This window comes from Primulina tabacum, chromosome 10, assembly GCF_025594145.1.
Source record: "Primulina tabacum isolate GXHZ01 chromosome 10, ASM2559414v2, whole genome shotgun sequence".
Taxonomy (NCBI): domain Eukaryota; kingdom Viridiplantae; phylum Streptophyta; class Magnoliopsida; order Lamiales; family Gesneriaceae; genus Primulina; species Primulina tabacum.
This window is the reverse complement of record NC_134559.1, coordinates 35,055,950-35,076,776: the sequence shown is the minus strand read 5'-3', so window position 1 is coordinate 35,076,776 and position 20,827 is coordinate 35,055,950. Positions and strand designations below refer to the sequence as shown.

Here is a 20,827-nt window from a genome sequence, read left to right as displayed (position 1 = left end):
ACAATAATGAACGTTGCAGCAAAGCTTTAAGACAAAGTGTTCCAGAAGAGCTGTCGGAAAAGTCGAGACACAAAGTTCAAGGAACGCATTCAAAGCTGCAACGATCACATGTGATGAATCCTTGTGTACGGTCATCTTGCTGCTATAAATACAGACCAAGACAATCAGAAAATATACAACACATGAAAAAGAGTGCGGAAAAGAAAGGCCACGCTTAATGCTTATCAGCTTCATCCTAGAAGGACACTTCAATGTGTTATCAGCTTAAGCAAAGATAATATGTTCTCTCACAAGACATCAAGTGAAGACTCATCCTGTTTATCCTTTCCAAGCTTCTGAGAAGAAATAATATGTCATGAGCTGACCCCAATCTCTCCACATCAACTTCAGAAAAAACTGTTTGTGAATTAAATGAAGGCAGATGGCAAAATGAGGTTCTTTTATAAGTTTTTTTTATAAATTTGAGTCCACAGACTGGCACCTGGGATAGTATCATGTTCTAGTTCAGTTTTTTGTTCAAGTATAGACAGATACATCATCAATTTACAGTCCAGTTGCTGCCCTTCCAAATAAAAACACAACTTCGGTGAAGTATCTGTTGAGACATCGAATTCTCGCACCCAAGACGCAGTGGACATTTAAATTTTATGTTTCGACAATTGAGACGATTCTTGGACGTCTTGTGTTTAAAACCATGCATAGGTCGTTTAGAATTATACCTTCGCGTATAAAATGCTGGACTCCAAACTATTCCAATTTTTAAGCGGATATAGTCCTTCTCGTAAATCCCTACGAACGAAACTTCAAAGTTGATCGTCGAATCCGGTCCATGATCCGAAACTGTGTACCTTGTTTGGATTACACTATAAATCGCAAAGAATTTCTTCGTTGAGACTGGGACGTCCGAATTTCCTAAATCCGGAGTCACTGTAGCGACGGCGCCAAGGAAGAAACTTGCGGCCAAATTTATCCATCACTTCTGCAAAGTGGCCGAATGTTTTTCTTCAAACTTGATGTAGTGGCCGAGAGATTCATTAATCATGAATTAGTGTACTTATTGATTCTTAATCAACAATTAAGTAAATCTAAATTGTTTTAAATCAAAAGAACTTTTGCCAAGATTTACTTTTTGGCAAAGATATAGCTTCAATGGGAAGAGAGATTTGTGATGAATATTGTGTGCAAAACTTGTGTGCAATTCTTTCGATATGAATTTAAGACCCTTCATGGTGTATATATAGAGCGAGGTTCTTAATCAAATTAGGAGTCTCATTCCCACAAAGACTCCTAATCCAATTAGGAGTCTCTCTCCCACATGGACTAGTCCTTGTGGTACTAAAACTCTAATTTCATTATATTAAATTCTTATATTATTATTTATTATATTATGTGTTTGTCAACTTTTGATAACACATGATATAAATATATAAATATATAATAATAATAATAATAATAATAATAAAATTTGTACATATTAGTAGTCAGCACTGTAAGTACCAACATTTAATTAGTAAATTCTAAATTCACTAAATAAATGATTCCGAACTCATTATAACCCCGATCGACGATCCGAAAGCGCCGATATATCAAGGATACAAGTCTTGTTCTTATAATGAAAAATGAAAATTTCGAAGATCAAAATTTTCACTTACCATATTAGGCAGCTGCCAATTTTAGTGAACTCCTTCACTGAACAGGCAGTTCCACTCTCCTTCCTTAATTAGCAATTAAGCTAACTTCCATTTCTTACATTCTATGGAATCAACTTATAAACTCCTTTATAAGCTTCATGTTTGATCTCCATCAAACTTTAAGTCGCCAAATTTCAACTCCTTGAATTTGACTTTCTCAACGGGAACAGAGAATCTGATACTTGTGTGGCCCTCAATGGTTCAGGGATACAGCTAACCATTAGTTCACATCCCCATATGATTCATAATAGCATTTATTCTTATTTGGGCTTACCCTACTTAGCCTCATTCTTTTCATCAACCCCTTGATCAAAAATCAATCACCCATTGGATCATTGTAAGAGCGTCTAGTAGCATTGCCCCATGATCCTTTAGGTACCATTGATAGTGCCTGCAAGAACCTTTAGCCATGGTTAGCGTACAGTACGGTCTCTTCAACACATATATCCCGATCGAATCAGCAACCATTGGTATATCGAGAGTCATATAAATTCAATAGCGTTGTGATTTATCTTTGAGTAATAATGTCATAGTATACGCAAATTAGGAAACACCTTTCCAAACTACACATGTCTTACTCTAGCCAGAGATTTCTTTCATTATTAACTCATCAAACTACATAAGATATCTTTACTCAAAGGCAAACAGTGAATCCCCGACTACGATGCACTTGCTTCTACGTATTTTGAAACTACACCCAACCTCGCCACCTGATGACCCTCAATAGAGTCGTTAAACGGATTAAAGTGTATTCTACTACGTATAACCCATACATTGTCCCGAGTCAAATGACTAATGGTGTACAACCATAACCGCGGACTATTCCACTAGATAAGTGAGAACCACTTGAACAGTCCCATTGAGGGTTGTTCAGAGCATCATCATATGAACACACATATGTGTGAATGGACACTTCCACGCCCTTGCCAATGAAAAATGACGTTTACATCACAGATGCTAGTCTCGAGTTTGAGCGACCTTTATCCTTGTTTAGGCGGCTGATTCGACTAGAAACATGTTTAGAATATACGGTACACTTCCTAATGAGTTTCATGATTTTACGTTGTGAGGCAGACCTCATGGTACCTGTTGTATATTCAAGGACTTTAACTGTGCAGCTTTCATGAGTATATAGATAAAGTAAAATGCAATAATAGAATAAAATCATAAAATATTATTAAAATAATATTTTACATTAGAGTCAATAAAAGTCCGAGCCACAAGTTGGCTTGCCGGACAACTACTCTAACAGTATCTTCACTGTCACTGCGTCTTGGTTGCTCTGTTTTCACGACATCATCCTTATGAAGAGTTTTATCTTCCTCTTGCTCAAAGGTACTCTTTTACTATCAGATAGAAACTATATGAGATAAAGCCTTGAAGTGATAAAAAATCACAGAGAATTGAATCGAACACACTTCCACATGGACAAGAGAAATCCCAGTACAATTATTTTCTATGAGAGTAGCTAATGGGGGACCAAAGAAACGAGAAAGAGACTAGTTAAAGATCATACAAACAAGTATATGGTAATTAAAGATGAGAAACAGAAATATATAGCAATGACCAAGAAGAAAGCACCATACTGTATGGACACCAGTAGCTTTAGCTGAATCCAGAATTTATCGACCAGAGCTTCCTGTGTCTCTCAGTGAAGACAACAATATATCCCTCCTGTAAAGAAGAAAGAACAAATCACAATCATACTAGTGTATTTCATTTTCCTACAAGAAATTCTAAAACGTAAGCATATCCATAATCCATCAGCTAGAAATAAGAATTAACCTGTGGTTTATGAACATCAACGACCATTTCTGTAGACACAATACCCTCAGCACTTTTGCCTTCTGAATCACTCGAGAATGACGGTGAATGAGAACTTGAACTATTATTCTCCTTTAAATGCTTTGACCACATAGTCGAGTTCTAGGGGTCAATATGACAAGCTCTAGGCCACAAATATCCTTCAATTGCATCGAGAGGCGAAAAAAAGGTCAACATTCATTATATCTTCTTAGTAATCGTGATGAGATCACCCATTTTTCCCTCTCAAACTGAACTTTGAGACATTGATACGAAGTTCAACGCCCATATGGAACAGTAGCATAAAAGTTTAGAGGCTTAGAAATTAGATGCATGGTTCCAGACGACGGGGAAATTCGCAATGGAAGACACAGCACTTTGTAATCTTCGTACTTCTGTCAAAAGGGAGAACTTCTTCAAAGCTGGATCAGTGCATGACAATAGTAGTCATCCAAACACCTCAAACCTTTTTCAGTAGAGTGACATTGATTAGCTGTGTCATTGGTTTCTTGTCCTACATGATGCATCCCATTTGATACGTAGTTAACTAATGCTTTAATAACCCCAATCTCAACCAACTCAAAAGTGGAAATGGAGACATTCTCCTTAAGCTCTGACATATTTGATGCAATACAACATAAATCTCTTCATCCAGTTGACTACTAGTAGCATCCTTCAAGAACAATAGGGCTGTAAATGCACTTGATAAGTTTCTGAGCTTCTAAAGAATATCGAACACACCTTTTTCAGGGTTCACACGTAGTCCAAATATGCCTTGCAAAATTATGTACAGTATCTTTCTGAAGCTTGCAGCATTCATTTTCCGGAGATTTGGAAGTTTGATCCACATCAAATGCATAACACGATCATCTACATACTTCTCGGAAAGCTGATTTTTGTGCTCCATTATTTTCCAGGCGCATGCCATCAAAAAATGGAAAAAGCTTCAAATCTTTATCCAGAGAAATCACTGCAAAGATGGCAAACATGACACCTTCCATCATAAAGGAATTCAAGAAAACGTGTGGAAGCTTGAGCATTAGAGTATCAATAATCTAAAGGGCCATTTATATTACATGATGAACCTTTCTCACAAATACTCCAGCCAAAAAGCTGTCAGTCCACACAAGATGGTGCAATGTTCAGATTAAAATAAGACAAACATTGACAAAGAAATATCGCGAAGTAGAAGAGAAACCATTTTACTGTGATAAGTTAGCAGTCTAGAAAATTTTGAAGCATCTCAGATGTGCTGAAATGAACTAACTTATCGAGAATAGAGAGACAGTTGTAACATACAATCAGATTAACACCACAACTCACCACCAGCTTAAATATAAAATAGGCAGGTAAAAGACTAGGCATCAATCCTTAAAGGCAAACAAATAAAAAATTTTGAAGCATCTCAGATGTGCTGAAATGAACTAACTTATCGAGAATAGAGAGACAGCTGTAACATACAATCAGATTAACACCACAACTCACCACCAGCTTAAATATAAAATAGGCAGGTAAAAGAAAGGCATCAATCCTTAAAGGCAAACAAAGAAAAAATCAAAACCGAAAGCAATCCAATCAATCAAAAAAGCCAGAATTCAAGCGCCGATATATATATAAAAAACCCAAGAATATTTTTCTTTTCTCCACTTTCACCTGATGAAAAATTTTACAGCAATGACGACTATAATGATGGTGCTGATGGGTGAAAAAACAAAGTAAGAAGAAGAAATCGGTGTTTTATTTAAACATATGAGAATTAAATAATAATAATCTTAGTAAGTTATCGTCGAAGATTGATTAGCTTTGCTGAAACCGAACATTTTTAAACCCTTAATACGTTAATATACAAGTGAAATGATAGAATGGATGGACGATAATAAAGCTCACCTGGCAGGAAGTCCGTGTAAAAATCAATCTCTCCTCCTTCTTTCATTGACATCTCCATTTGTTAAAACCCCAATTGATTCCACATTTCCGTGCAATTTAGAACATATTAACAAAAACCAGTATCAGTAATCAAATGACAGCCAAAAAAATTTGAAGTGCATGTGTGATTTTTTATAGGCTCAAGTTTTGCACTCAGAACCACATAGATTCTCAATTTTCCAAGAATTAAATCCCTAATTTTGCCAAACTGAAAATGGATTTACAACTTCATAGCATATGTTGTTGAAAATTTTGACGCAAAAAAAATTGTCAAAAGACAAGCTTAAAAGAGGCGCCAGTTAGGCTTCCGCCGCGCTTGGCCTGTTCACAAGCTGAGAGGATTCCTCCTGAATTCTGTCGGTGTAGACTTCGAGTACGCCGTTGGTAGCATTGAACCAATAAATTAAACTTGGGTCAATAGAAGCCAACCCATCAGCGGGATCTTGTATGCGGCGAGCCCATTTTTCTAGTTCCAGCGAAGAGTGAACAGTGGGAGGAAGAAAGAAAAATTAATAACGGAGAATTGGGTACCATTTCAGTAGCATGATGTACTACCCCTCATACGTATATAATTTCATGTATATTCGAAAAATAAATTTACCGTTAAATCTTCCTTCAGAATTCAAGGAACCGTATTGTTCTCCATCGTAATTCAAGAAACCATTTCTTCCAGAATTCAAGTTCCATATTTTCTTATGCAATCTCTTCAGAAAGTTCAATGGAGTTTTCATTTCCACAAGAAATGATACATGAGATTTTACTAAGATTTACTGTCACGTACCGTACTTTCTAAACTAATTGAAATTTGCAGAAAATAAAAATTTTCTAAAATAAATAATTAACTTTCAAATTGCGATAAAATAATCTGTTCGTCCAAAATATTTGCAATAAAAGAATTACAAATATAGTTTGCAAAACGACTGGTTCAAACAACGTAAAACAATCTCGTGAAAAGGAGAGTATTTGAATCAGCATGAATAAATTCTTAAAAACGTAGGCGGTCCTCGGGTTTAACCTTCTGCACAGTCCGAGACGGCTCATTGGTCCCCACCCCTCGTCTCCTCATACTCTTCCTCACCTGCATCGATCAAGCCTAGTAAGTCTAAAGACTCAACATTTATAAACTGAAAATAACAAGTAAATACATAATAAAACCACATGCATTTTAAAGTAGAGCATACATACTTGAAACTTGAACGTAATAACATAAACATAGACGTGCCATCATCGTAAAACTTTTCATAAACATACTTGCATCGTACATACTTAAATATGCATAAACTTCATCATTTTGCGTAAAGATATGTTTCTAAGAAAGTGACCCATACATAAATGCGTCTGATCAGACTAAACTATATTACTGGGCTGGTAGGGATGTCCACTACCGTATACATGAGATCCCCGGTCATGCTTTACCGGGTGGATTGGTCCCTGGTCATGCTTTACCGCTTTCCAATTCTGATCTAACCCGGTCATGCTTTACCGGGGTAGAGAGGTCACCGGCCACGTTCACCGACTTCCAAACCCGTTCATAATTGGTCACAAGACATTTAGCATACCTCAAAAACATAAAATATTTTCTTGTGCACGTCGAACATACTTACATGGCGTCGAGGGAATTCGTTGGATCTCGCTTGGGGCCACTGCTGCACATACTAACACAATCTCATGCACTTGATTTCCATAACATAGACATAATAGTCGTGTTTACCACCGAAATGACAATTTACTTATGACATTCTAACTCACTCGGGACTTGATCTCGTTCAATCAACCTACTAACCCATGACTCGAACCCCGAAATAATCTTGACATAGAGTAAGAAATGTCCCAAGTAATGGAAGACACGGACCTTGCTTAACCCATAGTTTAACATTCCCCAATCAACTTCGTAACATCTAAACTATTTTTAGTATGCTAGGACATAACGACGTAATAGTACCCAAAGGAAGCAAAAGCACTTTTTTTCGAAGCCCGAAAAACCCTAAGACCAGCGCCTAGGCACTGTAGTGCAGCGCTGCAGCGCCAGACTATCACCTAGGTGCTACTTTGCAGCACTGTGGCGCTGCCTGGTGCGAACCTGCAGCATTGCGGTGCCCCTGGTGCAGCGCTGCGGCTCTAGTCCTGTGCGACTTCAACCCCAAAAAGCCATCTTCTACCCATTCCCTTCCATATGCCTTCCAATGTCACCAAACCCATACCGACTCGAATGGAAACATCAAAAGATGATTGATCACACCACATAACATCACTTACGCAGCAAAGAACACCCGATAATTTCCAACGAAGCCTGCAACAAACAATTCTCAAGAACACATCAAGAACACGTTTTATAAAAGTTTCAATTGAGCAGTCCCACAAAAACGATCATAACTCACTCGTTTCTTGTGCAAAAATTACGAATTTACTATCAAATCGAAGGTATCAAAAAGTAATACATTTTATATGAAGAAAAATTTTACAGAAAATCGACTGAATTTCACAGTAATCGAAATGACAGCAGACACGTTTTGAGATCTTAAAATTTTGATCCAAAAATCATTCCAAATGATTTTGCTCAAACCTTTGCACAACATACATAGATTTTCATGCATAATAAACATCACAACATATACTATGACGAGATCGATGCTAAAACAAAAGAATATACATGCCTTAGATGATTTAACTCATGAAACGACGATATCAAAGCGAAGAGATGCGAGGGTCGAACCAGGACGACTCGAGACACGATTTTCTGCGAATAAAAATCGAAGAGTGTTTGCTGAAGTTTTGAAGGGAGGGGGCGGCTACTACTAACCTAAGAACCCTAACCTTTTTCTTTAAAAAAAATTGAAATGAGAATGAAACACAAAGTGTGTGCAAGGTGTAGTGGCTGAGTGTGTGTGTTAAAAGTGTTAACGTGTGTGTGAGTGTAATTAGGGGGAAAAATGTTCTTAATTAAACAATAACATACAAATAAAAATACTAACCCACTATTAAATTCACTAACAATCCCATATTTAAAATTAAATACACAATTGAAAAGCTTTACAAGTTTAAAACCTGAAAAATCACCTAATAATTAAATTAGGCTATTAAAATGCTAAAACTAAATAAATTATTTAAAATGCCACTTTCTTGACTTAAAAATAAAATACCGTATTTAAAAATAGCCTAATTCGTCGCCGGTCTCTTTTCCTTGATCCCGCATCGAATAATCGCCTGAAACATGAAAATCAAGACAACATTTTAACGTGCATCACATAAACATAAATAATTTAAAATAATGAAAATTCATAAATCATGCACCGCTAAAAATCATTTTAAACTTAATTAAATAATTTAACAATTAAATAAATGCATGGATTTTAAGTGTACTGATTTTGGACTCTACAATTCCTCATCCACTTAAATAAATTTGTCTTCGAAATTAAATCTTACCAAACAACTCCGGGTAGCGGCCTCACATATCTGCTTCGGACTCCCAAGTGGCATCTTCCACTAATTGATTAAGCTACCGGACTTTGACAAACTTGGTCACTTTGTTCCGAAGTCTCCGCTCCTGTCTGTCTAGGATTTGGACAGGTCTTTCCTCACGACAGATCTGGAGCCAACTGTAACGGCTCAAAACTCAAGACATGCGAAGGATTTGCCATGTACTTCCTCGGCATTGAAACGTGGACCAAATTGTGTACACCGGTCAGATTCGGCGGTGGGGCTACAGGATAAACTAGTGTCCCAACCCTGTCAAGTATTTCGAACGGTCCAATGAACCTCGGACTCAGCTTGCCTCTCTTCCCAAACCTCATAACGCCCTTCATAGGTGCTATCTTTACGAAATACAAGATCTCATACGGCAAACTCAAGATCCCGTCTTCTTTTGTCAGCATAAATCTTTTGACGACTCTGGGCGGTCTTCATCCTGTCTCGGATCTTGACCACCACATCTGCAGTCTGCTGAACAATCTTTGGACCAAGTTCTGATCTCTCACCGACTTCATCCCAATGAATCGACGATCTGCACTTCCTCCCATACAGTGACTTGTAGCGAGCCATACCTATAGATGATTGGAAAATGTTGTTGTATGTAAACTCCACTAGAGGTAGTTTCGATTCCCAATTCCCATGAAAATCGATCACACAAGCTCGCAGCAAATCTTCCAATATCTGAATCACTCTCTTAGACTGGCCATCTGTCTAAGGGTGAAATGCCGTATTGAAAAGCATCTTCGTCCCCGTAGCTGCATGTAAACTCATCTAGAAAGACGATGTGAATCTCGAGTCCCTGTGACACAATAGAAACTGGGTTCCCGTGCAATCGAACTATCTCCCTGCTATAGAGCTCTGCATACTGAGTCATGGAGAAAATCGCCTTCATAGGTAAGAAATGCGCTGACTTAATAATTCGATCCACTATAACCCTGTAATGCCCTAGATTGTATGTGGATAAAATGAAAAGATGAAGTGTTGCTTGAAGAAAGGGACCGCACCCGCGCCTAGAGAAGCACCGCACCTGCGGTGCATGGACAGAAAGATGGCCATTTTACAGTAGGGTCACCGCACCCACGGTCCAAGAAAGAGTGCACCCGCGGTTAATGGACAGAGAGTTGGAAAGTATTTACAGAAATGACACCGCACCCGCGGTTCAAACGTGACCGCACCTGCGTTGATGTTACCGCACCCACGGTCTTATATGTAGCGCACCCGCGGCCGTTTAATTTCAGAAAATGAAAGACATGCCGTGGGCACAGCGCACCCGCGGTGAATAGTGACCGCACCCGCGGTGCTGCATGCGAAAAATCCACCTTTGTTTCTTAAGTTGACACATGGCATGGTATATATATAATTCAAGCATGAGTCATTCTTCCTTCACTTCAGCAGCCGAGAATAAGAACAAGGAGAGAGTTCCTTCAAGCTTCTTTGTGGGAAATATGAATTGTGAAAGAATTACATGTCCAAAGTGTGAACCAAGTGGAGATTCTTATTCCTTGCATCAAGGGCTTCAAAAGGGTATATGTTTTATTAAGTTCAGCATGTTTTGAAGTTGAGCTGTTAAAGGAAATCAGATTTGGTTTCTATTTTGTGTTCTTATGATTGTTGTGAACATATAGTGGAAAAAAAGATAGAAGGCATAATACTATATGTGATTGTTATGAATTTCCACCATGTATGGAATTGAGATAGTGCAGAGAATAGTACATGTGATTCATGAAGATTTTGGATTATGGTTATTGATTTCTGTTATATGAGTTGATCGGTATATCGAGAATCCGCCGTTATGCCGTCGAAATTGCATTGAAATGAAATATTGAATCTCATGTGTATTGAGGTATACTAGAGCTTGATAGAATGTACATTGATGATGCCATTTCAGATTTGTATTGGCGACTTTGACATCGAGACTTCGATAGCGACAGAGATTGTGCGACGAAAGGTATAATGCATGTTTTGTTTGGGGAAGACACAACTCAAATGAGATTCAATTTGAGTTTCCCAACAAAATCACATACTAGAATTATTGTTTATCTTTTGATAAGATTGCGATTTATTTATAGATTTATATTCAAATCTCTTGATATGATGATGTCTTGTTTATAGATTTATATTCAAGCCTTTGAGATAGGAGAGTCATTGGCAGACTTGCCAAACTAGATGTTCGGTGGTATCGACGCTTCGGATCATATTCACTCCGATTGTAGACATTCGATACAGACTTGACCGAAGTCTAGGAATAAGACATACAGTTACCCCGATTGGGAGGGTAGGTGACAGACAGTGACGTCTTATTCACATCGGGATCCCTAGAGTAGAGTCGATTCGAGTCAAGACATGATTTGATTTGGGTTGCATGTTTAGATAGATCGGTTTCATAGACTATGGAGCCATTATTATTGCTTTCATGCATGATTTATGATTTTGTATCAGCATGTATACATGTTTTATACTGGGATTTGTTCTCACCGGAGTTTCCGGCTGTTGTTATGTCTGTATGTGTGCATAACAACAGGTGGGGCAGGATCAGGGTCGCGACAGAGATGAGAGATGGACATAGCGTGGTGATCACGGGCGTAGCAGACGAACTAGTAGTTGTACTTTTGATATGCACTGTATTTAATTACTGGTTTGTAGAATATGAATAAAACGAAGCATGTATATTATGTTTGTTGTAATGAAATGAATATAGAATTATCTTGTGCCTGAGTTATAAACATTTGATTTAATGTTAAAAGCAAAATTTAGACCCGTATTTTTGAACAATGATCCGACTAATCCCGAAAAGAATTGAGTTAGAGCCCGGATCCCCACAACCCAAATGACATTGGATCTTCTGACAGACCTCGGCAAACCAACAAAAAAATCCATGGTGATGTTCTGCCATTTCCACTCGGGGATAGAGAGTGTCTTAAGCATTTCTGCTGGCTTCTGATGCTCTGCTTTCACTTGCTGACAAGTGAGGCATTCAGACACAAATAGACGGATGTCCCGCTTCATACATGGCCACCAATACAGAATCTGCAAATCCTTGTGCATCTTGGTACCTCCTAGATGGATGGAATACGGAGATGCATGTGCCTCTGAGAGAATATCCCCTCCGATCGAATCAACACTAGGCACCCACATTCTCCCTCTGTACTTCACAATATCATCAGACACTGTATAGAGTACACTGCCATTGGCTTCATCCTTCAGTCTCAATTTCTATAACTGCTCATCCGAAGACTGACCTCTGCGGATTCGATCTAGCAAAGAAGACTGGACTGTCAGATTAGACAGCTTGGGAGCTCTGCCCTTGTGATAAAGTTATAAACCAAATCTCTAAATCTCTGACTGAAGAGATCTCTGCACTGACAGCTGTGCTACAACTGCTACTTTTCTTCTCAAAGCATCTGCTACAACATTGTCTTTCCCTGGATGGTAGCTAATTTTGCAATCGTATTCTTTCACCAACTCCAACAACCGTCTTTCTCTCATATTCAGCTCTTTCTGCGTGAAGAAAAATACTTGAGACTCTTGTGATCAGTGAATATTTGGCATTTCTCGCCGTACAAATAATGTCTCTATATTTTCAATGCAAAGACAACGACAGCTAACTCGAGATCATGAGTCGGGTAGTTCTTCTCATGCTCCTTCAAATGTCTGGAATCATAAGCTATAACTTGACCATGCTGCATTAAAACTTTGCCTAACCCGAGCTTAGAAGCATCGGTGTACAACACAAAGTCGTCTTGCCCTAATGGCATGGCTAGAACTGGCTCTGTAATAAGAGCTTGTTTCAAAGTATCGAAACTCTTCTGACACTCCTCACTCCAAACAAATTTATCATTCTTCTTAGTCAAAGAAGTGAGTGGTACTGTAATCGAGGAGAACCCCTGAATAAATTTCATGTAGTAGCTTGTTGAGCCTAGGAAACTACGAATCTTTGATGCATTCTTCGGCTCAACTCATTCCTTAACTGCTGCCACCTTAACTGGATACACCTCAATGCCACTGATAGATATTATATGGCCCAAAAACGCTAGTTTCTCCAACCAGAATTCACACTTGCTAAATTTTGCAAACAACTTGCGACTCTGCAAAACCTGCAAAACTGTACCCAAATGCTGACTGTGCTCCTCATGGCTCTTCCAGTAGATAAGAATGTCGTCAATGAACACTATGACGAACTGGTCTAGGTAGGGCTGAAATACTCGATTAATCAAGTCCATAAAAATTGCTGGAGCATTCGCCAGTCCAAACGGCATCACTAAGAACTCGTAGTGCCCATATCTGATTCTGAAGGCTGTCTTATGAATATCTGCATCTTTTACCTTCAGCTGATGATGCCCAGATTGTAGATCTATCTTAGAGAACAATGTAGCTCCCTGCAACTGATCGAACAAATCCTCGATCCTTGGAAGTGGGTATTTATTCTTGATCGTTACCTTGTTTAATTCTCTGTAATCGATACACAACCTCATTCTCCCATCTTTCTTCTTTACGAAGAGCACTGGTGTGCCCCATGGTGAGAAACTAGGGCGGATAAATTATTTATCTAGAAACTCCTGAATCTGCTGTTTGAGCTCTAACATTTCAGCTGGAGCTAAATAGTACGGTGCCTTTGAGATTGGCTCAGTGCCTGGCACAAGTTCGATGGCAAACTCCACCTCTCTCTCTGGTGGAAGGCCCGTGGCGTCATCAAGAAAAACGTCAGGAAAATCTCTGACTACTGGTACATCAGATATCGACGGAGTGGGTGCGTCAGACACTGAAACAATGCTGGCCAAGAAAGCCTGACAACCCTTATGAATAAGTCTCCGTGCCTGGATGCAAGAGATCATGCGAGAGAAACTCCTCCATCTATCCGGCTCAAAGAGAAACTGCTCCATGCCCAACGGTCTTACAAGCACTGACCTTTTCTGAAATTCGATCAAAACCATGTTCTTCGTCAGCCAGTCCATTCCCAAGATAATATCAAACTCTGGCATCGGCAACACAATCAGATCGGCATACACTTGGTGGCCCTGCAGTTCAAGATCAATGTCTCTGACCATGCTAATAGCTGATAGCTCTTCCCCTGACGGGACTATCACTGAGTAGCTCACGTCGAGTCCAATAGACTGGACGTCCAGATGATTAGCGAACGTCTCCGAAATAAAAAAGTGTGTGGCCCCGGAATCTATCAAGGCCTTCGTGGACACGCTCTTTATGAAAATATTTCCTGATAGACGTTAGCACAACATACAAAATTTATATCCCAATTAAAAGAAAATCTTAACCTCATTCATAATAGAAAACTTCCATCCCAAGTCATCAAAATACTAACTAGCACACTAATAATCCCAAATCAAATTCGAAACATGCATAGCAAAATAACACGGTGCTGAATTAAATAAGTTACCAGTCAACAGGGTCGTGTCTGGATTCGCCTCCTCTGCCTGCATGGAGAAAACTCTACCCTAGGTCGGCTGTCTCCACTGTGGGCAGTCCTTCAGCACATAATCGCTGGCTCCGCACTTGAAGCATTTGCCCGATCTCCATAAACACTGTCCTGGATGCTGGCGATTGCACTTCGGGCACATCGGGTACTCACTAGGTCTTTGAGGAGCCTTCTGCTGAGGAATAGGACCCTTTCCTTTCGGCGGTCCCTGAAACTGCCTCTTCCCCTGCTGTCCCTAGAAAGGCCTCTTAAACTGGGGTCGCTGCTGCTGTTGCCGAGGTTCCTGATAGGGCCTCTTTCCCTGCCGATTACTCTCGATGTCCCTTTGGCCCTGTTCTGTCGATAAGGCTCTAGACATAGCAACGGCATAAGTAGTAGGGCCCGCAACTCTCACATCACGGCGCAAGATCGGCCGTAACCCATCAATAAAATGCCTCAGCTTATCCCGGGCATCATTTGCAATAAGGGACACAAAGTGACACCCCCTCTAAAACTTCCTGACAAATTCCCCCATGCTGCTGTCTCCCTGTCGTAGCGTCATGAACTCCCTGGTCAGGCGGGAGCGTACTTCCTTGATGAAGTACTTGGAGTAGAAGACCTCCTTGAAATCATTCCAAGTCAGGGTCTGCAAATTTACTGATACAGACGCGCTCTCCCACCACAATCTGGTGTCTCCTTTCAGTAGGAAAGTGGCACACCTGACCCTGTCCGCATCCTGCAGCTCCATGAAAGCAAAAATTACCTCGATTGACTTAATTCATCCCTCCGCTATCATCGGGTCAGTAGTCTCTGAGAACTCTTTCGGATCCATTTTCCTAAACCTCTCATAAACTGCTTCTGGTCTGGGCCTCGCTCCTGTATCCACTGCAGCATTGTTCCCCGCAAACTGTGCGAAGAACTGAGTCATCCCTGCAAGAATCTGAGCATGAATATTTGGGGGTGGATGAGGAGAAGTGGCCCTCTCCCCATCCTGAGGCTCTCTATCCTCATCGCTTGCTCCACGCACAATCCTAGGTCTGGGAGGCATACTGTTCCAATATTTACCAAACACGTAAACCTGACATGCATGAACATAATATTAATATCATAAGATGCACGTAATTTAAACTTAAACATGTACATGCTGAATCATGTCTTGATGCTTAATACATGAAAGAATTTAAACTTTAAAACTTACAGACTTAAGGTGTGACTACGTGAGCTTCTCCCAACCGACAGTAGGCATAACCCTTTACAAGAACACTGCTATGATACCAACTGTCACGTACTCTACTTTTTAAACTAATTGAAATTTCCGGAAAAATAAAAATTTTCTAAAATAAATAATTAACTTTCAAATTACGATAAAATAATCTGTTCGTCCAAAATATTTGCAATAAAAGAATTACAAATATATTTTGCAAAACGACTTGTTCAAACAATGTAAAAAAATCTCGTGAAAATCAGAGTATTTGAATCAACATGCATAAATTCTTAAAAACGTAGGTGGTCCTCGGGTTTAGCCTCCTGCGTAGTCCGAGTCTGCTCATTGGTCCCCACCCCTCGTCTCCTCATACTCATTCTCACCTGAATCGATCAAGTCTAGTGAGTCTAAAGACTCAACATGTATAAACTTGAAATAACAAGTAAATACATAATAAAACCACATGCTTTTTAAAGTAGAGCATATATAATTGAAACTTGAACGTAATAACGTAAACATAGACGTGCCATCATTGTAAAACATTTCATAAACATACTTGCATTGTACATACTTGAACATACAAAAATTTCATCATTTTGCGTAAAGATATGTTTCAAAGCAAGTGACTCATACATAAATGCGTCTGATTAGACTAAACCACAGTATTGGGCTTGTAGGGATGTCCACTACCGCATACATGAGATCCTCGGTCATGCTTTACCGGGTGGATTGGTCCTTGGTCATGCTTTACCGCTTTCCAATCCTGATCTTAACATGTTCATGATTTACCGGAGTGGAGAGGTCATCGGTCATGTTCACCGACTTCCAAAACCATTCATAATTGGTCACAAGACATTTAGCATACCTCAAAAACATAAAATATTTTCTTTTGCATGTCAAACATACTTACATGGCGTCGATGGATTCGTTAGATCTCGCTTGGGGCCACTGCTGCACATACTAACACAATCTCATGCACTTGATTTCCATAACATAGACATAATAGTCGTGTTTACCACCGAAATGACAATTTACTTATGACATTCTAACTCACTCGGGACTTGACCTCGTTCAATCAACCTACTAACCCATGACTCGAACCCCAAAACAATCTTGACATAGAGTAAGAAATGTCCCAAGTAATGGAAGACACGGACCTTGCTTAACCCATAGTTTAATGTTCCCCAATCAAATTCGTAACATCTAAACTAACTTTTAGTATTATAGGACATAACGACGTAATAGTTCCCAAAGGAAGCAAAAGCACCTAAATTCGAAGCCCGAAAAACCCCAAGACCAGCGCCTAGGCACTATAGCGCCAGACTGGCGCCTAGGCGCTACTCTGCAGTGCTGCGGCACTGCCTGGTGCAAACCAGCAGCGCTGCGGCTCTAGTCCTGCACGATTTCAACCCCAAAAAGCCATCTTCTACGAATTCCCTTCCCTATGCCTTCCAACGTCACCAAACCCATACCGACTCGAATCGAAACATCGAAAGATGAGTAATCACACCACATTACACCACCTACGCAGCAAGGAACACCCGGAAATTTCCAACGAAGCCTGCAACAAACAATTCTCAAGAACACATCAAGAACACGTTTTATAAAAGTTGCAGTTGAGCAGTCCCACAAAAACGATCATAACTAACTCGTTTCTTGTCCAAAAATTACAAATTTACTATCAAATAGAAGGTATTAAAAATTACTACGTTTTATATGAAGAAAACTTTTCCAGAAATTCGACTGAATTTTCACAGTAATCGAAATGACAGCAGACACGTTTTGAGATCTAAAAATTTTGATTCAAAAATTATTCCAAACGTTTTTGCTCAAATTTTTGCATAACATACATAGATTTTCACGCATAATAAACACCACAACATATACTATGACGATATCGATGCTAAAACGAAAGAATATACATGCCTTAGATTATTTAACTCATGAAACGACGATACCAAAGCGGAGAGATACGAGGGTCGAACCGGGACGACTCGAGACACGATTTTCTGCTGATAAAAATCGAAGAGTGTTTGCTGAAGTTTTGAAGGGAGGGGGCGGCTGCTGTTAACCTAAGAACCCTAACCTTTTTCTTTAAAAAAATTGAAATGAGAATGAAACACAAAGTATGTGCGAGGTGTAGTGGCCGAGTGTGTGTGAGTTAAAAGTGTTAACGTGTGTATGAGTGTAATTAGGGGGAAAAATGTTCTTAATTAAACAATTAACATACTAATTAAAATACTAACCCACTTTTAACTTTACTAACAATATCATATTTAAAATTAAAATACACAATTGAAAAGATTTAAAAGTTTAAAACCTTAAAAATCACCAAATAATTAAATTAGGCTATTAAAATGCTAAAACTAAAAAAATTATTTAAAATGTCACTTTCTTAACTTAAAAATAAAATACCGCATTTTAAAATCGCCTAATTCGTCGTCGGTCGTTTTTCCTCGATCCCGCATCGAATAATCGCCTGAAACATGAAACTCAAGACAACATTTTAACGTGCATCACATAAAGATAAATGATTTAAAATAATACTAATTCATAAATCATGCACCATTAAAAATCATTTTAAAGTTAATTAAATAATTAACAATTAAATAAATGCATGTGTTTTACGTGTACTGATTTTGGACTCTATACTTACCATCAAATTATTATGAAGGGTCAAGTTTATCTGCCATTCATGGCACCTTACTATTTCCATCGAGTCCTTCAAGAAGGAGCACCTGAGCAGAAATTTGGTGCCTCGAATTCTTTTTGTCAGAGTGTTTAGCAGCCACCCTTTCTACTCTTTTAAAATCAAGGATATTCCTCCATCAATAGTGAAAAGTGTCCTGCTGGCTATTTTTGAGAAGAAGCCACTCTGCAGAATGGTTGGCTCTTGTAATGTTATGGTGTGCCGCATCACGGCCAAACAAGATATCTTGGTCTTTAATCCAGTCACTGGAGTTGAAAGGCTAATATCCCTCCTCCTACTGGTGAAAAACTTGCTTCCACTATCTAGGGCTTTGCCTACGAAAATTCATTAGATGATTATCTGATTTTCAAATTGGGGAGGGGGGGAGAATATGATGTCGAAGAAAGGGAATACAAAACAGATTTACAAATTTTCAGTTTGAGATTGTCTTCTTGGAACAGGTTAGATTTTGACCTTCCTGATGGTTGTGTGGTCATGGGAGCGGATGATGGTGTTTTCTTTGAAGGATGTATGCACTGGAATTTATGGACCAACATGGAAAAATGTTACAAGGTTTTAGCTCATGATTTGCGCATTCAGAATTTTCCCCATTCCATGGTCTGCAGCCTACCATTAGATGATTCTATTGGCATCAGTCTCGCGGCAGCAGCTGAATCTCTGTGCATTTCCCACCAATACGAAAAAAATGTTGATGTTTGGCGAATTAGTGAGTACCCGAACTGGAAATCTACACGAAAAGTACGCAGTCTTCCAAGGCGAGACATCTGATCTACGTCGATGAAAAATACAAACTGTCTGTTTTCACCCACAGACTTGGGTTGATACTGCTTCATTTGTCAAGCAGAATGAATATCATGCCCAACTATATAGTTAAGGCAGTGGTGTATCAAGAGAGTTTGATATCTCCATTTTCCTCGTGACCATATGCGTTAATAGCATTATCATTTTAATTCAAAAATATATTCTTTGTTTCTTGAACAGATACCAATATTTATACTGAAAAATGTTCCACGAGAATTGTTCCATCAGCTTTGTTAAGTCCAGTTTTTAGTTTTGCTATGGAAAAAATAATGAAATACTTGGATTGAATTCAAAGCTCCTGTACTATGTTAAATAAATGGAGCTCTATTAAGGTCGTATTGTTTTATCAGTAATTTTGATTCATGAGGCGATTTGTTTTATAAACTTTAAGCTATTTTTGATTTTAAAGAAACAAAGTGAAGTGATATCTGCTTTGAGCTATGTTTCTACTAGACTTTAACAGTCATCCCCGAGACAAGCAATTGCTGAAACATGTGGATGTTGAAGGATTGTAATCTCAGGACATTTTATCTCTATTGATGAACGTCAATGATCGCTCCCTACAGAGCTATGTTTTCTCGTATGAAGAAACATTCTAAATCACACGTTCATTAGTAAATGAATGAATTTCCGTTGATTATTGCTTGTTTTGGATTTGCTTTTTGCATTAGGTATGTACAAAGACATTGTATGTGTTCATTCTTTTGTATTCTCGGTTACTCATGGCATAGTATTTGAAATTTTGAACTCCGAAGTATATGCATATTCCCTTTAAAAGGATGCACTTACAGAAGAAAGTCATGATCAATTTTAAACTATGCTTTGTGATGGGATTTTTAGCCATCAAACCCTTGATCATTTTGGGGTGTGTTTCAGGCCCATAGAAGTTTTTCATCAGGTAAAAGCATTGAAGTTTATAGGATGAGTGGGAAAAATTAATAGTGCAAGGTCAAAAATTAAAAAAACGAGGTAATGTTAGAAGAAGGAGGAGATTAGGAACTGAATCGAGAAAGATTGGTAATTATTGTTACCTCAACAAGTAGGAGACATAAGCTTCGAGCGGTGTGTTTCTTTCAAGAAACAAATAATACATTTTTGAATGGAAATGATAATGCTATTAACGCACATGGTCATGAGAAAAATGGAGATAATCAAACTCTTTTGATACATCCTGCCTTGATTATATACCTGGGCATGATATTCATTCTGTTTGACAAATGACGTGGTGTCAACTCTAGTCCATGGGCGAAAACAGACAGTTTTCTCTCTTCATCGGCGTAGATCAGATGTCCCGCCTTGGAAAATTGATAACGGTTGGGATTTGGAAGACTGCATACTTTTCGAGCGGATTCTCAGTAATTCGTCAAACATCAACTTTTTTTCGTAATGGTAGCTAATGGACAGAGAATCAGCTACTACCTCAAGACTGATGCCACTAGAATCATCTAATGGTTGTCTGCTGGTCATATAAATTCTACAAAAATAAATATTAAATTCCAAAGGCACCCGTTCATGATAAAAATCTGAAAATTTATGTGTGTATATATATATAAATTCTACAAAAATAAATATTCAAATAAAAGATAAGTTAGTGTTTTTTAATTAAAAATAATAATAAATTAAGAACAATTCTTATTTTGCAGTATGAAATAGTTAGTGCAGAGTTAAAATTTCGCTTTTTTCCCTTTTTAAAATTTTTTAAATAGAAAAGAAATAATAATATTATTAAATAAACAATTAATAAAAATTTAAATAATGATGAACAATAATAATATCAATTATTATTTTTGTAATTATTATTATATAATGAATTT

At 38.5% G+C, this 20,827-nt stretch overlaps 1 protein-coding gene across 1 annotated transcript in view; it reads right to left on the bottom strand.

The window, feature by feature from the left end:
• Window positions 1–3,920: 3,920 nt before the first annotated feature.
• LOC142505596 (uncharacterized) overlaps window positions 3,921–20,827 on the bottom strand; it is a 130,678-nt gene continuing 113,771 nt past the window's right edge. The window contains exon 6 of the mRNA XM_075618648.1: window positions 3,921–4,464. The gene's annotated coding sequence lies outside the window, so the exon portion shown is untranslated. The remainder of the gene's footprint in view (window positions 4,465–20,827) is intronic.